The sequence below is a fragment of the Procambarus clarkii genome, chromosome 5 (genome assembly GCF_040958095.1).
Source record: "Procambarus clarkii isolate CNS0578487 chromosome 5, FALCON_Pclarkii_2.0, whole genome shotgun sequence".
Taxonomy (NCBI): domain Eukaryota; kingdom Metazoa; phylum Arthropoda; class Malacostraca; order Decapoda; family Cambaridae; genus Procambarus; species Procambarus clarkii.
The window spans coordinates 34780745-34798864 of NC_091154.1; the positions used below are offsets into that span (position 1 = coordinate 34780745).

The 18120-nt window shown below is 43.3% G+C and overlaps 1 protein-coding gene across 2 annotated transcripts in view; it reads right to left on the bottom strand.

Moving 5' to 3' along the window:
* LOC123763004 (ligand of Numb protein X 2) overlaps nucleotides 1-17628 on the bottom strand; it is a 281655-nt gene extending 264027 nt beyond the window's left edge. The window contains exon 1 of one of the 2 annotated variants that reach the window (XM_045749972.2): nucleotides 17497-17628. The gene's annotated coding sequence lies outside the window, so the exon portion shown is untranslated. The remainder of the gene's footprint in view (nucleotides 1-17496) is intronic. The other variant, XM_045749927.2, reaches the window with a different exon arrangement.
* Between the last annotated feature and the right edge of the window lie 492 nt (nucleotides 17629-18120).

The following is an 18120-nucleotide window of genomic DNA, read 5'->3' on the forward strand; positions in this document are numbered from 1 at the left end:
AATACAGAGAACATATACGGCACGCATAGATGCAATAAAGCACCTAAATTATTGGGATCGTCTCAAAGCCCTCCAAATGTACTCACTAGAAAGAAGACGAGAGAGATATCAAATAATATACACCTGGAAGATACTGGAGGGCCAAGTACCAAATCTACACAGTAAAATAACAACGTACTGGAGTGAACGACATGGAAGAAAATGTAGAATAGAACCAATGAAGAGCAGAGGTGCCATAGGCACAATCAGAGAACACTGTATAAACATCAGAGGTCCGCGGTTGTTCAACGTCCTCCCAGCAAGCATAAGAAATATTGCCGGAACAACCGTGGACATTTTCAAGAGGAAACTAGATTTATTCCTCCAAGGAGTGCCGGACCAACCGGGCTGTGGTGGGTATGTGGGCCTGCGGGCCGCTCCAAGCAACAGCCTGGTGGACCAAACTCTCACAAGTCGAGCCTGGCCTCGGGCCGGGCTTGGGGAGTAGAAGAACTCCCAGAACCCAATCAACCAGGTATCAACCAGAAGAGCTTTCACTTCGAGGCTGCTCTGTAAACACACTTTATATCAACTACCTGAACTCCAAGGCCTATTTATAACAAACAGCTGCAGCTAACCGTTTAAAGCCAGTTTTTTTTACTTAAAAAACAAACTTTACAAAATTCGAATTGCATCCAAATAAATACATTAGCAAATATAAAACACAAAAGATTTACTCTGTCCATGGCAGAAGGTAAGTAAATAAGCAAGCGTTCGCTCGCAACCCCTCTGCCCCTTCTCCCTCATCTGTACCTCATTATTCCGTGTTTGCGTCAGAAAACGAAGCACGAAAGTGTTTGCACGTGGTAAGCTTCAACCCGTTTTCTACGCTCGCCATTCCCGTTGGCAGTGATTACCGCATGTTATTTATACCAATGCAATTCGCACGTCATACAAATTATAAGGCAACAGGTACAAGACGGGTAGTAGGCGGGGCAGAGCGCGCTAGACCACATTTACCCGTAGTGACTGTTATAGGTAAGCAGCCCAGGAGCCACCAGCAGCCTGACCGCTCTCAATACCTCTTATCAGGCGTGTTTGGCATGCCTTTCCGACGAACACCGGGACACTTGTTCACACACCCACTCACAGCTTATTAAAACACATCACGCAGTGTCACGTTAAACAAACACTAGTCTACATACACACACCACCCTCAATCACACTGACAGGACAGATTGGTGAGGGGGGGAGGGGGGACAAAGGGTGAAAGTGCGGGAGGGTGAACAAAGGGTGTGGGGGTGGAGGGTTAACCACCTACACTTCTACCCCCCCCCCACCCCTCCACCAAGCACCAGCCTAAACTTTCCACTCTCCCACTATCGCCTTATCATTATCTCCCATACCACGGCAGCTTCCCCCACTACCTCCCCACAACCATGAGTAGATCTGCGTAGAGTAGGCTGCTGCGCACTAGGCCGCCACACAAGACACTTGGCATCACCCGGGTTGGGAGTAATGAGGTGAGTGCATCTACACACTCCCACCATGCTAACCCCACCTGGCGAGGGGGGGCTCACCACTTACACTCTCAAATGCCCTAATATGCAGCACTGAGTAATATGCTGATACCGTCACCCCACGACAAATAATACCACACTGGGCCAGAGTGGTAACGTGTAATTAGCTTAACACTCCTTCATCGAAAAAAAATGTTGGTTAAAATATAAAATTATTTAACTTTATTTGGGTTGGTGCTTAGGTAATTAAACCAATTTAAAATACAATTTGGAGCATCGCCTTTACTATCCGCAAGACAACACTTCCAGCAAACCCAGGAGCGATCTTCAGACATTCTACTCGACTAACGAGGATACATAGCAAGGAGAGGTGAGTAATAAGCATACTGGTCCTATGATTAAAGTCTGAGCAATATGCGTGAAGACTGAGGAGTTAGCCTATTACCCAAAGATCAAGCAAGCTGGAAACTGTGTTCCCTGATCACAATACCAACACCATGCCATCAGTAATTGTGTCACAAGGTCAAAGGCCTTGTGACGCAAAGTTCTCCTGCATCCACCACAGAAAATAACTTTATTGATAAAGCAAAAATATCAAAACGGAACCCCATATAAAACGTAGTCAAATTATACTATTGAAGGAAAAGGTAATATAAATGATTTGAGAATAATCATGGAGAAAAGATCATATTTTTAATGAACACAATCAAGTAGCTGTCACCGTTGTAAGAAAAATTAAAGGTTGGATAACAAGAACCTTTGTTACCATACCAATACCATACCATACCAATGATGATACTTTTAAAGACACTAGTGCTCTCTAGGGTGGAACATTGGGTGTACACTAACAACCCCATTCAAAGCCGGAGAAATTGCTGACCTGGAGAACGTTCAATGGTCTTTTACCTTCCGAATCTACTCTATAAAACATTTAAATTATTGGGATCAATTAAAAATGTGAAATCTGTATTAATCTGTGAAAAATACATCTGTAAATTTGTTTTTAAATTCATAAAATTATTCAGTAAAAAAATCTGTAAATCCATTAAATCCGCAACAGAGATTTAAATGTAACATTTGACAAATATTAGAGGGGGCTGGCTGGAAGAAAACTTGTGGTTCTCTCAACAGAGTTTACATCTATACGCCACTTTCGACAAAACCAAGACCTTGTAAAACTGAAGAGGAGGATGTACTGTGAACAGCCTTGAGCGACCAGAGATCAGGAGAACCATGCCAGTCTATCAAAGGTCAGCTCATAATAACATGTCTGGGCCACGCAAGATATGCTGCCTCCATTTAGAAACAAAGTCTGGGTTGGGTGGACTCCTCAAACGCCAGAGAAATGCAAGGCCACAGTCGGTGTAGGAGAAAATTCGAATGCCATGCTCTTCTGCTCGTCACCATATCCGGATCAAAAACATTTCCAACTAACGCTCCACAACCGACATGAGTAAAACCGAGAACGATATCGAAAGGGTGTTTGTCATACCAACAGGGAGGACATGTATAAAAATGTCTCCTGAGGATTCTAACCCATATTGGCATGAGGGGGAATAATATACTGAAAACTTCCGCAATATTTAAGACTTGATACAAGGTGAAATCTACACTATTGCATCTGTCATCATACCACTGTGCACGATGCACCACATCTGTCACACAATAAGATCCACACACTCCCAGACGTTGCTACTGCTAGCCTTTGGCTTGGCTCTTAGTATATGGTAATCTATACTACTGTATAGTATATCGTAATGTATAGTACTGTATAGTATAAATCTGCACCACTTCTGATATAGGGATGACCAAATGTAGAGTGAGCAAATGGAAGACATTAATTTAGATATTCTTTTGTCTAAGGTCCAATGTAAACCCACAAGGAACAAAAGGTTCAAACTCAACAAGCTATAATGTACGATAAACTGCAAATGTTTCTTTACCCATAGTGTATTAAATCTATAGAATAGCCTACCCGTCGCAGCCGTAAAAACGGAAAATTCAACTGGAAAGACCTTCAGGAATAGTAGAGGCCACCTTTCACAAGCCGCCGACTTTGTCCCCGTCGGGGCCACCTGAGATGGTGGGCCTCGGGCAAAATTGGGTAATTAACATAATTATAGACATGTTATAAACCATTCCAACGTCTCGTTATTAATTCTAAAAAAATTAGAGCCCCAGTGGTCCGAGACTGGTGAAGTAGACACTGCCATAACGCTCACACACACAGGCGAAACCTAAATACCTGTAGTAAAAACATTAAATGACCAAGGAAGTGAACAGGTGGAAACAGACTTCGTGCACAGCCCCAAAGACAGGCATTGACAAAGAGGCAGGGCCCATGAGCTGATGCTGAACCCCCGCAAGCTTACCACTATGAATACAGGTAGAGAGGTACACTCTGGGCCGAGCAACAGCCTGGAGAAGGCAATAATACCTTTGTTTCAGGTTTACTGCCCCGTGATAAACAGTTGTGAACCCGGCTGGATCCCACGACCCTGCCTGTCAGCGAGTGGTCGTGCCTTGCTCTCCTCGCCGCCTCTTATTTACCGCTAGCAAGAATAAGAATTACGCAAGAATATTTTTAGATCACCACTAAACTCTTAACAAAGCATGGGTGAAGCTCGCCTTAATTTTTGTATACCCATTGCGTTGTAAAAAAAAATATATCAAAATTAAAAATGGTTTAAGTACTGACAAACCGATAATACGAAAACAAACCCAACTGACTGATAAAGATTAAGCCACCCAAGAGGTGGCACGGGCATAAATAGCCCGTAAGTGGTGGTCGTTTTGAGCCATTACCAGTATCAATAGATGATACTGGAGATCAGTGGAGGTGCGACTGCACCCTGCGTGACGAGAGATGTCTCCCATAGCCCGTAATATCCTAACTGATGTGTATGTAACCTTTCCAGCACCGCCCATGGGATGCGTAATAAAAAAAAAGTAATTAAAAATACCGTGTATGGCGGTGATGCACGCGAGGGCCAAGATAGCGCGCGACGGGACGCTAAAGGAAGTGATTTCTCCTAGTGGCAACCCACCAGGCCGCTCCTCTCAGCGTAGAGGAGAGTTACCCAGAGTACAAGGTATTCATCCCTGCGCAGCGTGGGCCCTCGATCGCCCGTATTTCAACCCTTAGAATGCCCACTGGGGCCAGACACAGTGGGGCCTCACGGCTGAGTGGACAGCGCTTGGGGGTCGTAGTCCTAATGGCCCGGGTTCCATTCTCGGCCTAGGCAGAAAGAAATGGGCATAGTTTCTTTCGCCCTGATGCTCCTGTTCAGCTAGCAGTAAATATGTACCTGGGAGATAGACAGCTGATACGGGCTGCTTCCTGGGAATGTGCGCGCGCTTGTGTTAGAGAGAAATATATGTACTAGACATAGAGGCAAAATAGACTGGTAGCTCGACTCAGCAGACAAATAGTAAACACAGAGTCCATAGACACACTAAGAAGTTGTGGCTTCTACCTCCATTCACAACTTTAAGCAAAGGTTCGACAAAGATATCGATTGTTAGAATAGCAAAGGTTTAAGGCAACGGGTACAACAAGGGTAGTAGTAGGCGGGGCATAAAGAGTCAGCCCTCACTGCGCCGTAGTCAGTGATAGGTAAGAACACACCCACACCAGCAGTGGGCCACCCACAGTCTACCCGCCGGCGACCCTTACCTGCGCCAACCACACGGAGGAGGGACAGCCTGCCTGGCGGCGAGCACCCAACCAGCTCATCATTAATACTGTCCAATAGCCCTATATTTCCTCGACACTGCCCCCGCCACCCTGGTGTATGGACGACGTGGACACAGCGGGAAGCACACTGCACGCTGCCGCCCTCTCGAACCTTCCACCTCCACAAAGAAACGGTTTTCAGTCACGAGATATGATCCACCTTAGATAACAAAGGAATGTGGGGAAACGCCCAGCAACCGAGCTCTAACAAAGCATAATTCTTTAATTACATTCATCTTTTTTCTTAAGATTCATATAATGAAGGTATAAATCAAGGATGGCATACGTGTTAGGCAATATAACACCTGCAGCACGGTGTCTGCAGGCGAGTTATATCCCCAGGTGTCGAAGCAGCTCTATGTAATATTATATATTACACACATAGACACGAAGTCGCTATATACGCAAGTGAATGGCGGGAAACGAGCCTCTCACATCCGCCATGCCACTCTCCGTCACCTCGCCTCACAACCTGCCCTCCCTCGCCTCACAACCTGCCCTCCCTCGCCTCACAACCTGCCCTCCCTCGCCTCACAACCTTAACATCCTATACCTGCACCTAAGGCCAACATCTCGCCACACTTTCCATCATATCTATTATCAACAGCACGGGGAGGGAGAGAGAGCCGAGGGAGGAGTCCTAGCGCCGGGGTTCGTCTCTGAAGAGGTCAAATGGCGTTCCGGAGGGAAGATCTCATTTACATCAGCCGCCCCACGACGTGCTGGAGAGGTTCCGCCTCGCCTTCCTCACAGGAGGTACTGCAAACCCTACCGCGGTGGGTGGCCCTTGCACATTATGTGGCGCTTGTTAGTACCATGTATTTGTGTATTACTATGTACCGCTTGTTACTATATAGTTCCTGTTACTATGTGTATAGCACCCAGCACTAAATATATAGTTCCTGTTACTGTGTGTATAGTAACCGTCGCTACGTACACAGCCCCTGTCGCTACGTACACAGCCCCTGTCGCTACGTACACAGCCCCTGTCGCTACGTACACAGCCCCTGTCGCTACGTACACAGCCCCTGTCGCTACGTACACAGCCCCTGTCGCTACGTACACAGCCCCTGTCGCTACGTACACAGCCCCTGTCGCTACGTACACAGCCCCTGTCGCTACGTACACAGCCCCTGTCGCTACGTACACAGCCCCTGTACAGTACCCGACTAGAACCTTTCAAACATGTCAGACCAATGATGATACTATAAGACTAGTGCTCTGAGGTGGAATACTGTTGCACACTTACAACCCCATTCAAAGCTGGAGAAATTGCTGACCTGAGGAATTTGTAAAGATCTTTTGCTGGACGAATCCACTGAATAAAACATCTAAATTACTGGGAACGTTTAAATTTTTTATATCCGTATTTTCTAGAACATTGCGAGAAATGTATAATAATTTACACGTGGAAAATATTAGAGGGACTGGTTCCAATTCTGCACACGAAAATAATTCCATGCGAGACCAGGAGGCATGGCAGGAAATGCAAAATAGCCCCGTTAAAAAGCAGAAAACTTAACATCAAGGGTCCAATACTTTTCTATACTCTCCCTCTAAACATAAGAGGCATACTTAGCCGACCCGTCTCTGTGTTGAACAGAGAACTATAAAAACCCTTAAGAATATTTGATCAACCGGGTTGTGATTCATACGTCAGACTGCGAACTGCGGCATCTAACAGCCTGGTTGACCAGACCATCAGTCAGGATGCATGGTCAGAGGCCGGGACGTTAGTACTCGGAACCGATACAAGGCAAACACGTGGTGTAGCCAAAATATACATTACTGCCTCTTAACAAACAAGCTACACAACCCAAAAGAAGCCAAGGAAAATACAACAAAAATTATAAAGACAATAGGCAAGAAAGCAAGCAAGGAAACGAGAGAACACACCAACACCACCACTGGAAAATCAAGATGAATCTTGTTGAAGCGACAAAAACACTCCTTAAGAGGTGAGAGGAATCTAAATGGCCACCGACCACAGAATGCAAACGCGCAACGCTGCACAACGATACAATGGAGAGAACACGTCCCAGAGTCTGGGTTCTCTGACAGTGTGAGAGCCATCCCCACGGAGCGAGGGTGGAGCTGGGAGGCGCGGCCACCACCACCACACACTCCCTGGACAAGTGGTTCCCAGGACCTCGCCAGCAGAGGTCACGGCGACGGCCAGACGGACCCTGGTGGTGTCTGGGAGGATACTGAGAGTACACGGAGAACAAATGACACTATTTAATCAATAGACCGCCTGTAGTACAGTGGCTATGTTCTCGACCCACAATCTCGAATTCCGGGTGGGACAGAAATGGTTGGGCAAATTTCCTTTCATATGATGCTTCTATTCACCTAGACCTTCGATACAACTCGTCATACCCTGTAACAAGTTGCTACCCTCTCTACTTTTCAAGACAATCTCGCACAAATTTCTTTAAAAATAAGCCTATTCAAAATGTCAAACCAACAAAATTCCCCAACAAAAACACTAGCTCTAACTTGAGCATGTCAAATTTGGTTCCAACAGAGAATGTTAGATTAAAATATTTTTTTTGTATTCCTGTGTGCGTGTGAGCAGACTGGTGACAGTGAGTGAATATAAAAGGATAGTGACGGAGTTGTCCCGTCTTAACGCATGAGAGCACACTGAGCAGTTGCCCAGAGGCCCCCCCCCCCATGATTCTAGGGGCCCTCATGATTCTAGGAGGCCCCCATGATGCCACATTGTTCATGAGATCTCTTCTTGGCAGAGTAAATAATTATTCGACCTCTCACTGGAGAGGTCTGGGATTCAAATCTCTTTTCAAGTTATCAAAGATAAATAATTTGTGCATGACTATGTGACTTATCCTACACTTCAGGGGACGGGTGGGGGCCCCATCATCCGGGTAGGGGGCGACCCATTGTATAGCCACAAGCCTACACATTGATGTTAAGACTGCCCTGTGGTGAGGGCGGAGGGGAACTGGGGGCGTGGTAGTGTAAATTCATAGTCGTGATCATTTTCAAGACCAAAGACTTCTGACTGGCAAAAAAATGGAATTTCGACGTGTAAATACACAAATACCAATTGCTGTAGATTCAGACATGTGCAAAGAAATGAAGCTATATGTGACTAAACACACAAATCACAATAGCGTGATATATCAAATGAACAAATCCACGGGCCGTGATGAAGATTCGAACCCACGCACGGGATGTTCCCAGCTGCGCCTTAATCTGCTTCTATCTTGAGGTTATCTTGAGGTTATCTTGAGATGATTTCGGGGCTTTAGTGTCCCCGCGGCCCGGTCCTCGACCAGGCCTCCACCCCCAGGAAGCAGCCCGTGACAGCTGACTAACACCCAGGTACCTATTTTCTGCTAGGTAACAGGGGCATAGGGTGAAAGAAACTTTGCCCATTGTTTCTCGCCGGCGCCTGGGATCGAACCCAGGACCACAGGATCACAAGTCCAGTGTGCTGTCCGCTCGGCCGACCGGCTCCCATCAAATTGTTTCTCGCCGGCGCCCGGGATCGAACCCGGGACCACAGGATCACAAGTCCAGTGTGCTGTCCGCTCGGCCGACCAGCTCCCAGCCGCTCGGCCGATCAGTTCTAACCCGAGGGTTCTGCTTCGAACTCACATCATGTCCCTTATGGATTTGTTCATTATATATGACTAACTGATGTATTAAGTAAAACATACAAAAATAAACTTAGCATTGTATACATGACGAAACAAGTCCCTACTCGATTACGTGCTAATATAAAGAGGCATTCTGAGGTGATACAGCAGCGGCATGAAGAGGAAATACCTGAAGAGTTATCTGATCACATGGTAGCACTAGGAGGGGAGAAGGTGGATTTATCAAACAAGTACACAAGGAGGATTGATACTGATCTTGCAGGAAGAATCAACTTTAGAATAGTCCAGGACGAACCGAAACGTCGTCGTCCCTTCACCTTCTAGTGTGTGGTCTGGTCAACTTGCAGGAAGAGATTGTGAAGACAGTAGAGCACATGAATCATGTGATGATGGGGGTATACAAGGAATGCTTGGCAGGTAATGCTAAGCTGGTATGTGACAGAGCTTAGATACGTATACGGAGATACGTATCACAATGAGAGGAAGTGCTTCGTGGGTCGAATATGACGTTAAAATATGTATGTGAAAACGTTAGTTAAGCAGACAAAACGGTGTATGATAAGGTAATAAAAATTAATAAATTTAATGATTCGAAAAAATGGAAACTTTTGGAAAATAATGTATAAGTGTATAACAAAGACGTGTGGAAAACTCAGTGGGAACATAAAGAATCGAAAAAAATTAATTAAAAAAAAAGACCTTAGCCCTCATATTTATTACATGTATTCATTCCATCACATATGTACAAATTTAACAGTAATCATTCACATATTTGAGAGACTGCTCAACTCTCACCGATGACTGTCACCTTGAAATACTAGCCAACAAATGCCGCCGTCTCTCTGTAAACTGGATGCGTTTCTTCCCCGACCCTCGTGGCTGTTCTTCGCTTCCCACGATAGCCCCCTGAGTCAATACCATCCATGGATTCCTAGCGGCCACCTTGGAAGGGCTTCAGAAGTCCGTCAACGGCTGCCAGAAACATTTTTCTCCATAGTGTCCCTTCCTGTTACTTTGAAATAGCGTGAGTGTGCACTTGTATGGGTTCAATAGATTCTCAAAGGAATACGAGACAAAAAAAAGTTAGGCCTAAGAACTACTACTATAAAATATATTCCGGTATACTGTATATTCAAATCCACCCCCAAATATAGTATTAATTGCAACTATTGGTCGAACGTACAAAAATGGACGGTTGTACCACAAAATGGACGGTTGTACCACAAAATGGACGGTTGTACCACAAAAATGGACGGTTGTACCACAAAAATGGACGGTTGTACCACAAAAATGGACGGTTGTACCACAAAAATGGACGGTTGTACCACAAAAATGGACGGTTGTACCACAAAAATGGACGGTTGTACCACAAAAATGGACGGTTGTACCACAAAAATGGACGGTTGTACCACAAAAATGGACGGTTGTACCAAAAATGGACGGTTGTACCAAAAATGGACGGTTGTACCACAAAAATGGACGGTTGTACCAAAAATGGACGGTTGTACCACAAAATGTTCACGTTTTGCACTATTTGAATACTGCAAATGGCATGCCAAAAAGTGGAACTGTAACTGTACACCTTAACCTATCATAGGTCTAAATAAGTCATCTTAGGCCTAATAAATGCCATCATAGGGCTAATTTAGCACATTTATGTGCTCTACTAGCCATAGGATAGCTTAGGTTTGGTTGTTGCCTTCTTCCTCGTGCTTTCCGCAAGTTCCAAACGTGAACTTTTTTTCCGGGGTGGGAGCGGGGGGGGGGGGGACACGTCCATTTTTGTTCGTTCGACCAACAGTTGCAACACGCACTGTCATTTTTAGATGACCGGTTGGTATATTCCCAGTTCTCCCGGTGCTTCCACTCATCTCTCTGACGCTTATTCAACTAATTCATCAACTGAATTCATTTTCTACTTCGATAATACTCGCAAAATTTTCCATGTAGTATCAACACTCCCATCAGTACAAACCCACTGTCCATTTTTCTAAAGTTATCAGTTTATTCTTCCACACTGTCTCTGCCTCTTTTATGAAGCCTTTTTCTTGACAGCACCAAAATTCGGTATGAAATAAAGGAGCACAAAACGATTCGCCTTTTCAAAAAGCAAGTTTTGTGTAAGAAAACCATCAAGCATATTATTTTTACTTGCAGCAGCAAGTCATATATATGGGCACGTCAATATTGGCAGCTCTAGGAGGAGCTGGTAAGGTGGAGATGAGGTGTCGGGAAGGAAGTTTACTATCAACAAGAAAAATAGATGCCCATAACTATCACAGTCACTCCAAAAAATCTACTACTTATGGGTTATTCATGTCCGTGTCAACCCTTGGGTGGTTTAACCTTCATCGATCAATCAACCCCCGTAACAATACAAGAAATAAAGTATGGTAACAAGCTCAAACTTGCTCACGTAACCAAAGGCCATTAACCCCTTCCTCCAGCTGTGGCTAAGAGTGTGTGACGCCCCAACGCGTGACGCTCGCCTCTGACTCGTCTGGTAGTTACAACCAAGTGACTGGCGTTTCAGCCATCTTATTATACTCAGTTCTTTACATGTTATGGAGTGGACCCGGAAAACTTCCTAATGACCTTTGATCTGTGTTTATAACCTTGACCTTTGGCGCATGTTCGTGACGTATCTCCCAGTGATGATACACGTCTCAGATTTTTATCTTCCGTGGCTCAAAAATTATGGGGCACCGACGGTGCTGCCCAGTGTATCCCACCACTTCTTGCCTCAGTGGTGGCAAGAAAGGCTGGTGCTCTATCACACCAAAACCAAGAGGGGAAAAATCCTACATTAAGTGTACGAAGGCTTATTTACACAGTTTATCGGCCTGGTGTGTTATGTGCATCGTCACTAGGATGATTACTACTTCGTAAATGAAACGACTCGCCAAAGGATTATTTTCTCGACTTTGGGTTTGACAAGTAGACTAAATGGATGGGTGACCACTTGGCAACTGGGCCCTGATAAGTTTAACAGGGTTCCTGTCCCTGACATAGGTAAAATATTGCCTGCTATACTATGTAGGAGATAAACCCCTCGAAAAGATGGCGTGGGCAGATACGTCAGCGGACACCAAAACGGGGCTGGGCTTGTCCCAACACGGGAGGCGCCACATGCCACCCACAAATAGCTGTCTAAATAACAGCCGGGAACAGCCGCTGCCTGCGCCTCGCAGCTCCTCTTTAGTTGTTCTCTACTCTAACTTCTGTAACTAGGCCTAAGCAAACTTTTCTTGGAAACTTTAGTATCTAATCTGGCGTTCCACTAAAGCATTAGACGAGTGATTCTCGTCGCTTTTCTTTGAAATCCAGCTTGCTAAATTTGATGTTCATTTGGAGCTTTGGCCAGTTACCATATGATAATTTGGCAGAAGCCTAGTGCTAAAACCAGAGGGCTGTTCTGCGCTTTAGAACGTTGCTTGCTATATATAACGCTCTCAAATTTGAAATGACGATATTCCATTTCTTTGGTGACCCACAAATACTAAATTTCCTTTCTACTGAATAACTACGTGTATCAAATAAAAAAAAGAATAGTTTACGTTAACACTTTGTCAAACAGACAAAGGTTCTTTCATTTATATATTTCGGTCTTTTTTCTTTGGTCTTTATTTAATGAATCTTTTAATTTCCATGTGTTTAATTCTTAACTGTTCAAATAATCTTGCGTTTGTATTTACTTTAATAATATGGTGATTGGCGTGGGTCAAATCTGGCACGGGTCCCCGTCGACCTCAAGTGTACGACGGCCAGTTTTATTACAACTTGAGATATTATCTCGTCAACATTACTGAGCTTTTTATTTTACTTACTAGTGTAGTGTACCAAAATTGCAACAAAATGTCTATTGCTGCTACTAGGAAAGTGTTGTCTGCAACACGACCACCACAGACCGAGAACGGGAGCAATGCGAAAAAAGACCCATAGAGAGGAGAAAATATCCACTGGGACCACAGGACAGATTCAAGGAAGAGGAAGATAGGATAATTAATTAAAGATATTAATGCATCAAATGAGTCTAGCGAGTACTGACTGTAGCAAATCAATGGAAAACGGTCAAAAGAATGTTCATAGAAGTCAAATCTCAAGAGATAAAGCAGGTTAATAAATCAGAATGTTAGTCGCAGCATAGGCCTAGCAGGCTGTGATATGCACCAGGCAGGGATAAGATAAGGCAGTTATCAGGAGAAATCACTAAACCATTACGACTATGTAGCAAAGTAGCAATAGAGGAGGAATAAAGTCATCATTTACAACCAGAGGAAGCAAATAAGGTGATAAACACAAAATATCTAACCAAACAAAATAACTTGTGACAAGTGAGGAAGCTATTGAGTGATGGGAGATCTTACAATGAATGGCACCCACCAGTGAAGGTCATCTGTTTAGAACAGTACCCCTGTGAAATATACACACATTATCCGGTAGCGAAAAATAAGAAGGGGAAATGCCGCAAAACAAATTAGTCAGGAAATGTCAAAAGAAGATAAGAGTGAAGCCAAGAAAATTTGGGAAGAAACCCCCCATGGAAAATGCATGATGAGAAATATAGACGCAGTGGGACAGTAAAAAGAGGCTCCACTATAGCAAAAAGTCTGTCCAGGTAGATAAACCATTGACCCAACATGCAGACTATGAGAGACAACGTGGCTGAAGATATGCTGACCAAACCACACTTCAGATAATGGAGGAACACGACTTTATAATGGTCCAGAACAGACCGAAACATCGTCGTTTCTCCCTTTACTGATGTCTGGTTTGGTCATCAGTTTGATTTACTGATGTGGTATGTGGTTTCCCTGACATTAATGGAAAAATTGCCTTCAATTGCAAGGGATGCGAAACCCAAAAATTGTATGAACACATACAGAGCTAATCTGGCCAAAAAGTGGAATTCATTAAAAGAATTGGTGTCGGCCGATTTCATCCACGGGTTCAAAAGAAAATATGACAAAGATAAACTTAAACACACCAGGGAACAAATGGCTAGGAGACGGGACCCCAAGAGCTACATCTCATTCCCAGTAGACAGTGATAAGTAAGCGTAACAGCGGTGGTTCCGGTCGGCCAGAGACGGAGCTCCGGGAGGCTATCTCTGTCACGCTCCACTGGTGCTGGTGTCTGGCAATGGCGTAGTGTTAGATTATGAACTGGGCGCGGAAGGTGCGAAAAAAGGGAAGGAAAAGGAGAGAAGGGCGATGGTTGTGAAGTGAAGCGGGGAGATGAAAAGGTAGAGGGTGGAGCGAGAGGGAGGGACGGGTGGTGTTGGGGAAGATGAAATATGGAGGAGAAGGTGTACGTATGAGTAAGTAACGAATGAGTTAAGCTCAGTTGAGGAACGTAGAAGAGAGTAAATGAACAAATCCACAAGGGCCGTGACGAGGATTCGAACCTGCGTCCGGGAGCATCCCACACACTGCCTTAATCGACTGAGCTACGACAGGATCCAGCGAGTGCAGTAGAACTTCGGTTTCAACCCTTTTACCCTGTCGTAGCTCAGTCGATTAAGGCAGTGTCTGGGATGCTCCCGGACGCAGGTTCGAATCCTCGTCACGGCCCTTGTGGATTTGTTCATTTGATGCATCACGTTAGTGTGATCTCTGTGTGTAAAAGAGAGTATAACGAGGACTATGAAAGGGACTAGTTTTGGATCCACGGTTGTTCAACATCCTCCCAGCAAGTATAAGAAATATTGCTGGAACAACCATGGACATCTTCAAGAGAAAACTTAGAGTTTTCTTCACGAAGTGCCAGACCAACCGGGCCTTGGTGGATGTGTGGGCCTGCGGGCCGCTCCAAGCAACAGCCTGGTGGTCCAAGCTGTCACAAGTCAGGCCGGGCATGGGGAGTAGAACAACTCCCAGAACCCCATCAAGCAGTATAATGATAGCAGGGTGGAGGAAGAAAATGTCTAGGGATCAAGAGAAGGAGGGAAGGAAAAGGGAGGAGGAGGATGAAGGAGAGAGGGAGGGAGGGGAAGGGAAAGGGAGGATAGAAGGATGAAGGAGAGAGTAAAGATGGAGAATGCATTATTTTATCCTCATTTACACTACCCAAAAAGACCTTTACGGCTGCGACCGGTAGCCTATGCTACTCCAAGCCGGATCCGGAAGCTCAGAAGCCAAACACATACTTGCACAGAGAATGGATTGCTTCCGTTGCAGAGTAGGGAATGTTACATTATATTATCTCCCCCAGAAACATCTCAAAACTCTTTCTCCTTTCGGTGAACGGGAATGTTATTTACAAGTCGGTAAATCACGAGATCAAAGTAATTATAATTAAAACGAAATTAACACTTTTTCAATAGTCTATTCTCATCTCGACCAGCTTAGTTTCAAGAATCTATTTAGTTATGAATTTCTTTGTTAAGGATTTGCACTAGTTCGCAGTAGAAAAGTTATTGAATTTTTGTTCAGATTAAGTTACGCTAATTATAGTTACACCAGTTGGTACTTAACCGACATCATGGCATTATACAACAATATTGACTCATTAATTTGGTTACATTTTACTAGGCTACGTTGCCTTGCAAATAACCCACAATTTATTGTACAGTCAGTAAAAAAATTGGGCATTTAACGTTTATAAGTTAGCTGAACAAAATCTTGCTGGCTTGCAAATAAAAGTACTGCATTAAACTTTTCAAATTATTTAGAACAAGAATCTCTCATTTTAAGGGAAAACAAGTACTGTCATTGCTCCGCTAAATAGTCCTGTTTAATTTAGGTCGTTGTAAACAAATGTTAAATATTTAAACTAATTTGTTGATGACTGTATACGCGATAAACTTCTGGCAGTGAGGGTTGCATGCCTTTTAAATTACTGAAATTATTACCATTCGCAGGCCGCATAATGTAGCTGTGTGTTCAATTATACGGAAAACAACATTACTGTGAAATTTATTTAATTCTGACGGCAAACTTTAGAAATTCTAGCAAAATTATAATATTTTCAATATTACTCTAGGGTCAAAATATTAGAAGGGTCCGTGATGATGTAATAAATCTTGTCGGGCGTTTGAACAATTATGCATCCTACTGTTAACGTCTCAATTCAGAGACGATGGACCACGTAGGCCTACCTCTGCCTTCTTAAAACAGATTTAGGATATAATAAGGTAAAATACATATAATGTGTATAACAAATATGCACTGGTTATATAAAGTTTACTTCAAGATGCAATGCTGCATTATTTTGTACGTCTGCTAATTATGCAGTGTTTCTCTTTGTTTAACAAGTCGGAGACCGTACGACATTTCAAGTCTGTATGCTACTAACGTGGGAATATCTTAACAGCTTCTCACGCGGCATTTACTGGTAGTTTACAAATACTGTACACTAGTAATCAGTATGATGACCAAACACACACCAGAAGACTATGAGACGACAACGCTTCGGTCCGTCCTGGGCCATTACCAAGTCGATAGTAATCAATAACAATATTATATATTTCACAACATTAATATACCTAACATTAGTCATGACAGACGTCCTTATAAATCAAGGTATTATATATACAATGAAATGTATTACGTATACAATGAAATGTATTATATATACAATGAAAAGTATTATATATACAATGAAATGTATTATATATACAATGAAATGTATTATATATATACAATGAAATGTATTATATATACAATGAAATGTATTATATATACAATGAAATGTATTATATATACAATGAAAAGTATTATATATACAATGAAAAGTATTATATATACAATGAAAAGTATTATATATACAATGAAAAGTATTATATATACAATGAAAAGTATTATATATACAATGAAAAGTATTATATATACAATGAAAAGTAAAATAATTGTTCATTTCATACTTTCATTTCAGTTCATCGCCAAACTTTTAAAGCAGTTATCCTAATCACTGCGTGGAGCCGGCGTCGCCTTCTTCCCACCAGTGACTTCAATGGTGCAGATTATCCTAAGAAATGAGCCCCATGTTCCACCGCATTTATCACAAACTTTATCACGATTTCCATTCATTGTTACCATACAATCTACCACTTAGCCCTCGGTGAAACGAAAAATCTTTTAGTCCTATCAGAGGGGATCATCTTGTGTGGCCCTTTAATGCAATTCCATGTATACCTATGTAATCATGTGCTGTATATCATTAACAGTAGGTAACTCACATGCATAAGCAAACATCAATATGTGACATATGTATATACACGTGAGAAAGTTTGTATCTTAAGAAAACTATGAGAAAATACCTCGTCGGCACCTCCTTCCCTCTGACCTTGCGGGTGACGAACTGGCGACAACCAAAATTTTCAAGTGTACACATTTTGAAATTGAAATTGATGTATGGTGCACACCCAGTGGGTTACCGTAGGCCATAAGGATGAGTAATAACCAGAAAGAGAGTTGAAGCAAAACTAAGCAGCTGTGTTAAAACAAAAAGGATAATTACACGGGTCAACTTGGGACTGTTCGGTCTGCCGCTCAGCTGGTCGCTTCAAGCCGCCAGGCTTTTCCTTTCCAAATAACCGTTTACATATATTTACTTTAAAACAACATATATGCGATACTTCGTGGACACGTCTTATCTACCAATCGAACACAAGTTAAAAGCTCTCATATCATACCTGTGGAAAGGCGAAGGTAAAGCCTGCACGTAAGTCCTCACTCATCACAAGTCCCACAGCAAACTGTTGTGTTTCGCAGGTGTGCCCGCGCGCTCTGCCACCTGGCGTCGTCCCGCAGCAACTCTTCCCGGGCCTCCCTGGAATGTGGGGAATCTACCCACTGACTTCCAGACAGCAGAGAAAACGGCATCATTCTCTGTCCTAATGTGGCGAACTTTAATGTTAGCAAAGCTATCAAGCAGCTTACCGAGAGTAGTGAATAAATGGCAGTCTGAAAAGCAGTCGTTAATTATATTTTTTACCCGGCGCCTTACCCCCTACCTCTCGAACATTATATATATAAACTCATTGAAATTGTTACTTGTACTTTCTCGAGAATCTAATCAGAATGAAGCTAAACTCACGGTAAGAGGCGAACTGATCAGTAATCATTGAGCATTGACGAAGTATTCTAAGAGGTCTAATTTTAATGGTATCCTACCAAAAATTTGGCAACTTATACCAGCCCAATATCTAATAAAATTCCCGTTGTCGTTAAAGTCACGTACAAGAGGCGCTTTCTCTATGAATCGTCCCACCGTGACATTGAAATGAAAAACTGGCAGCCTTTGCACGCTTGTTCCA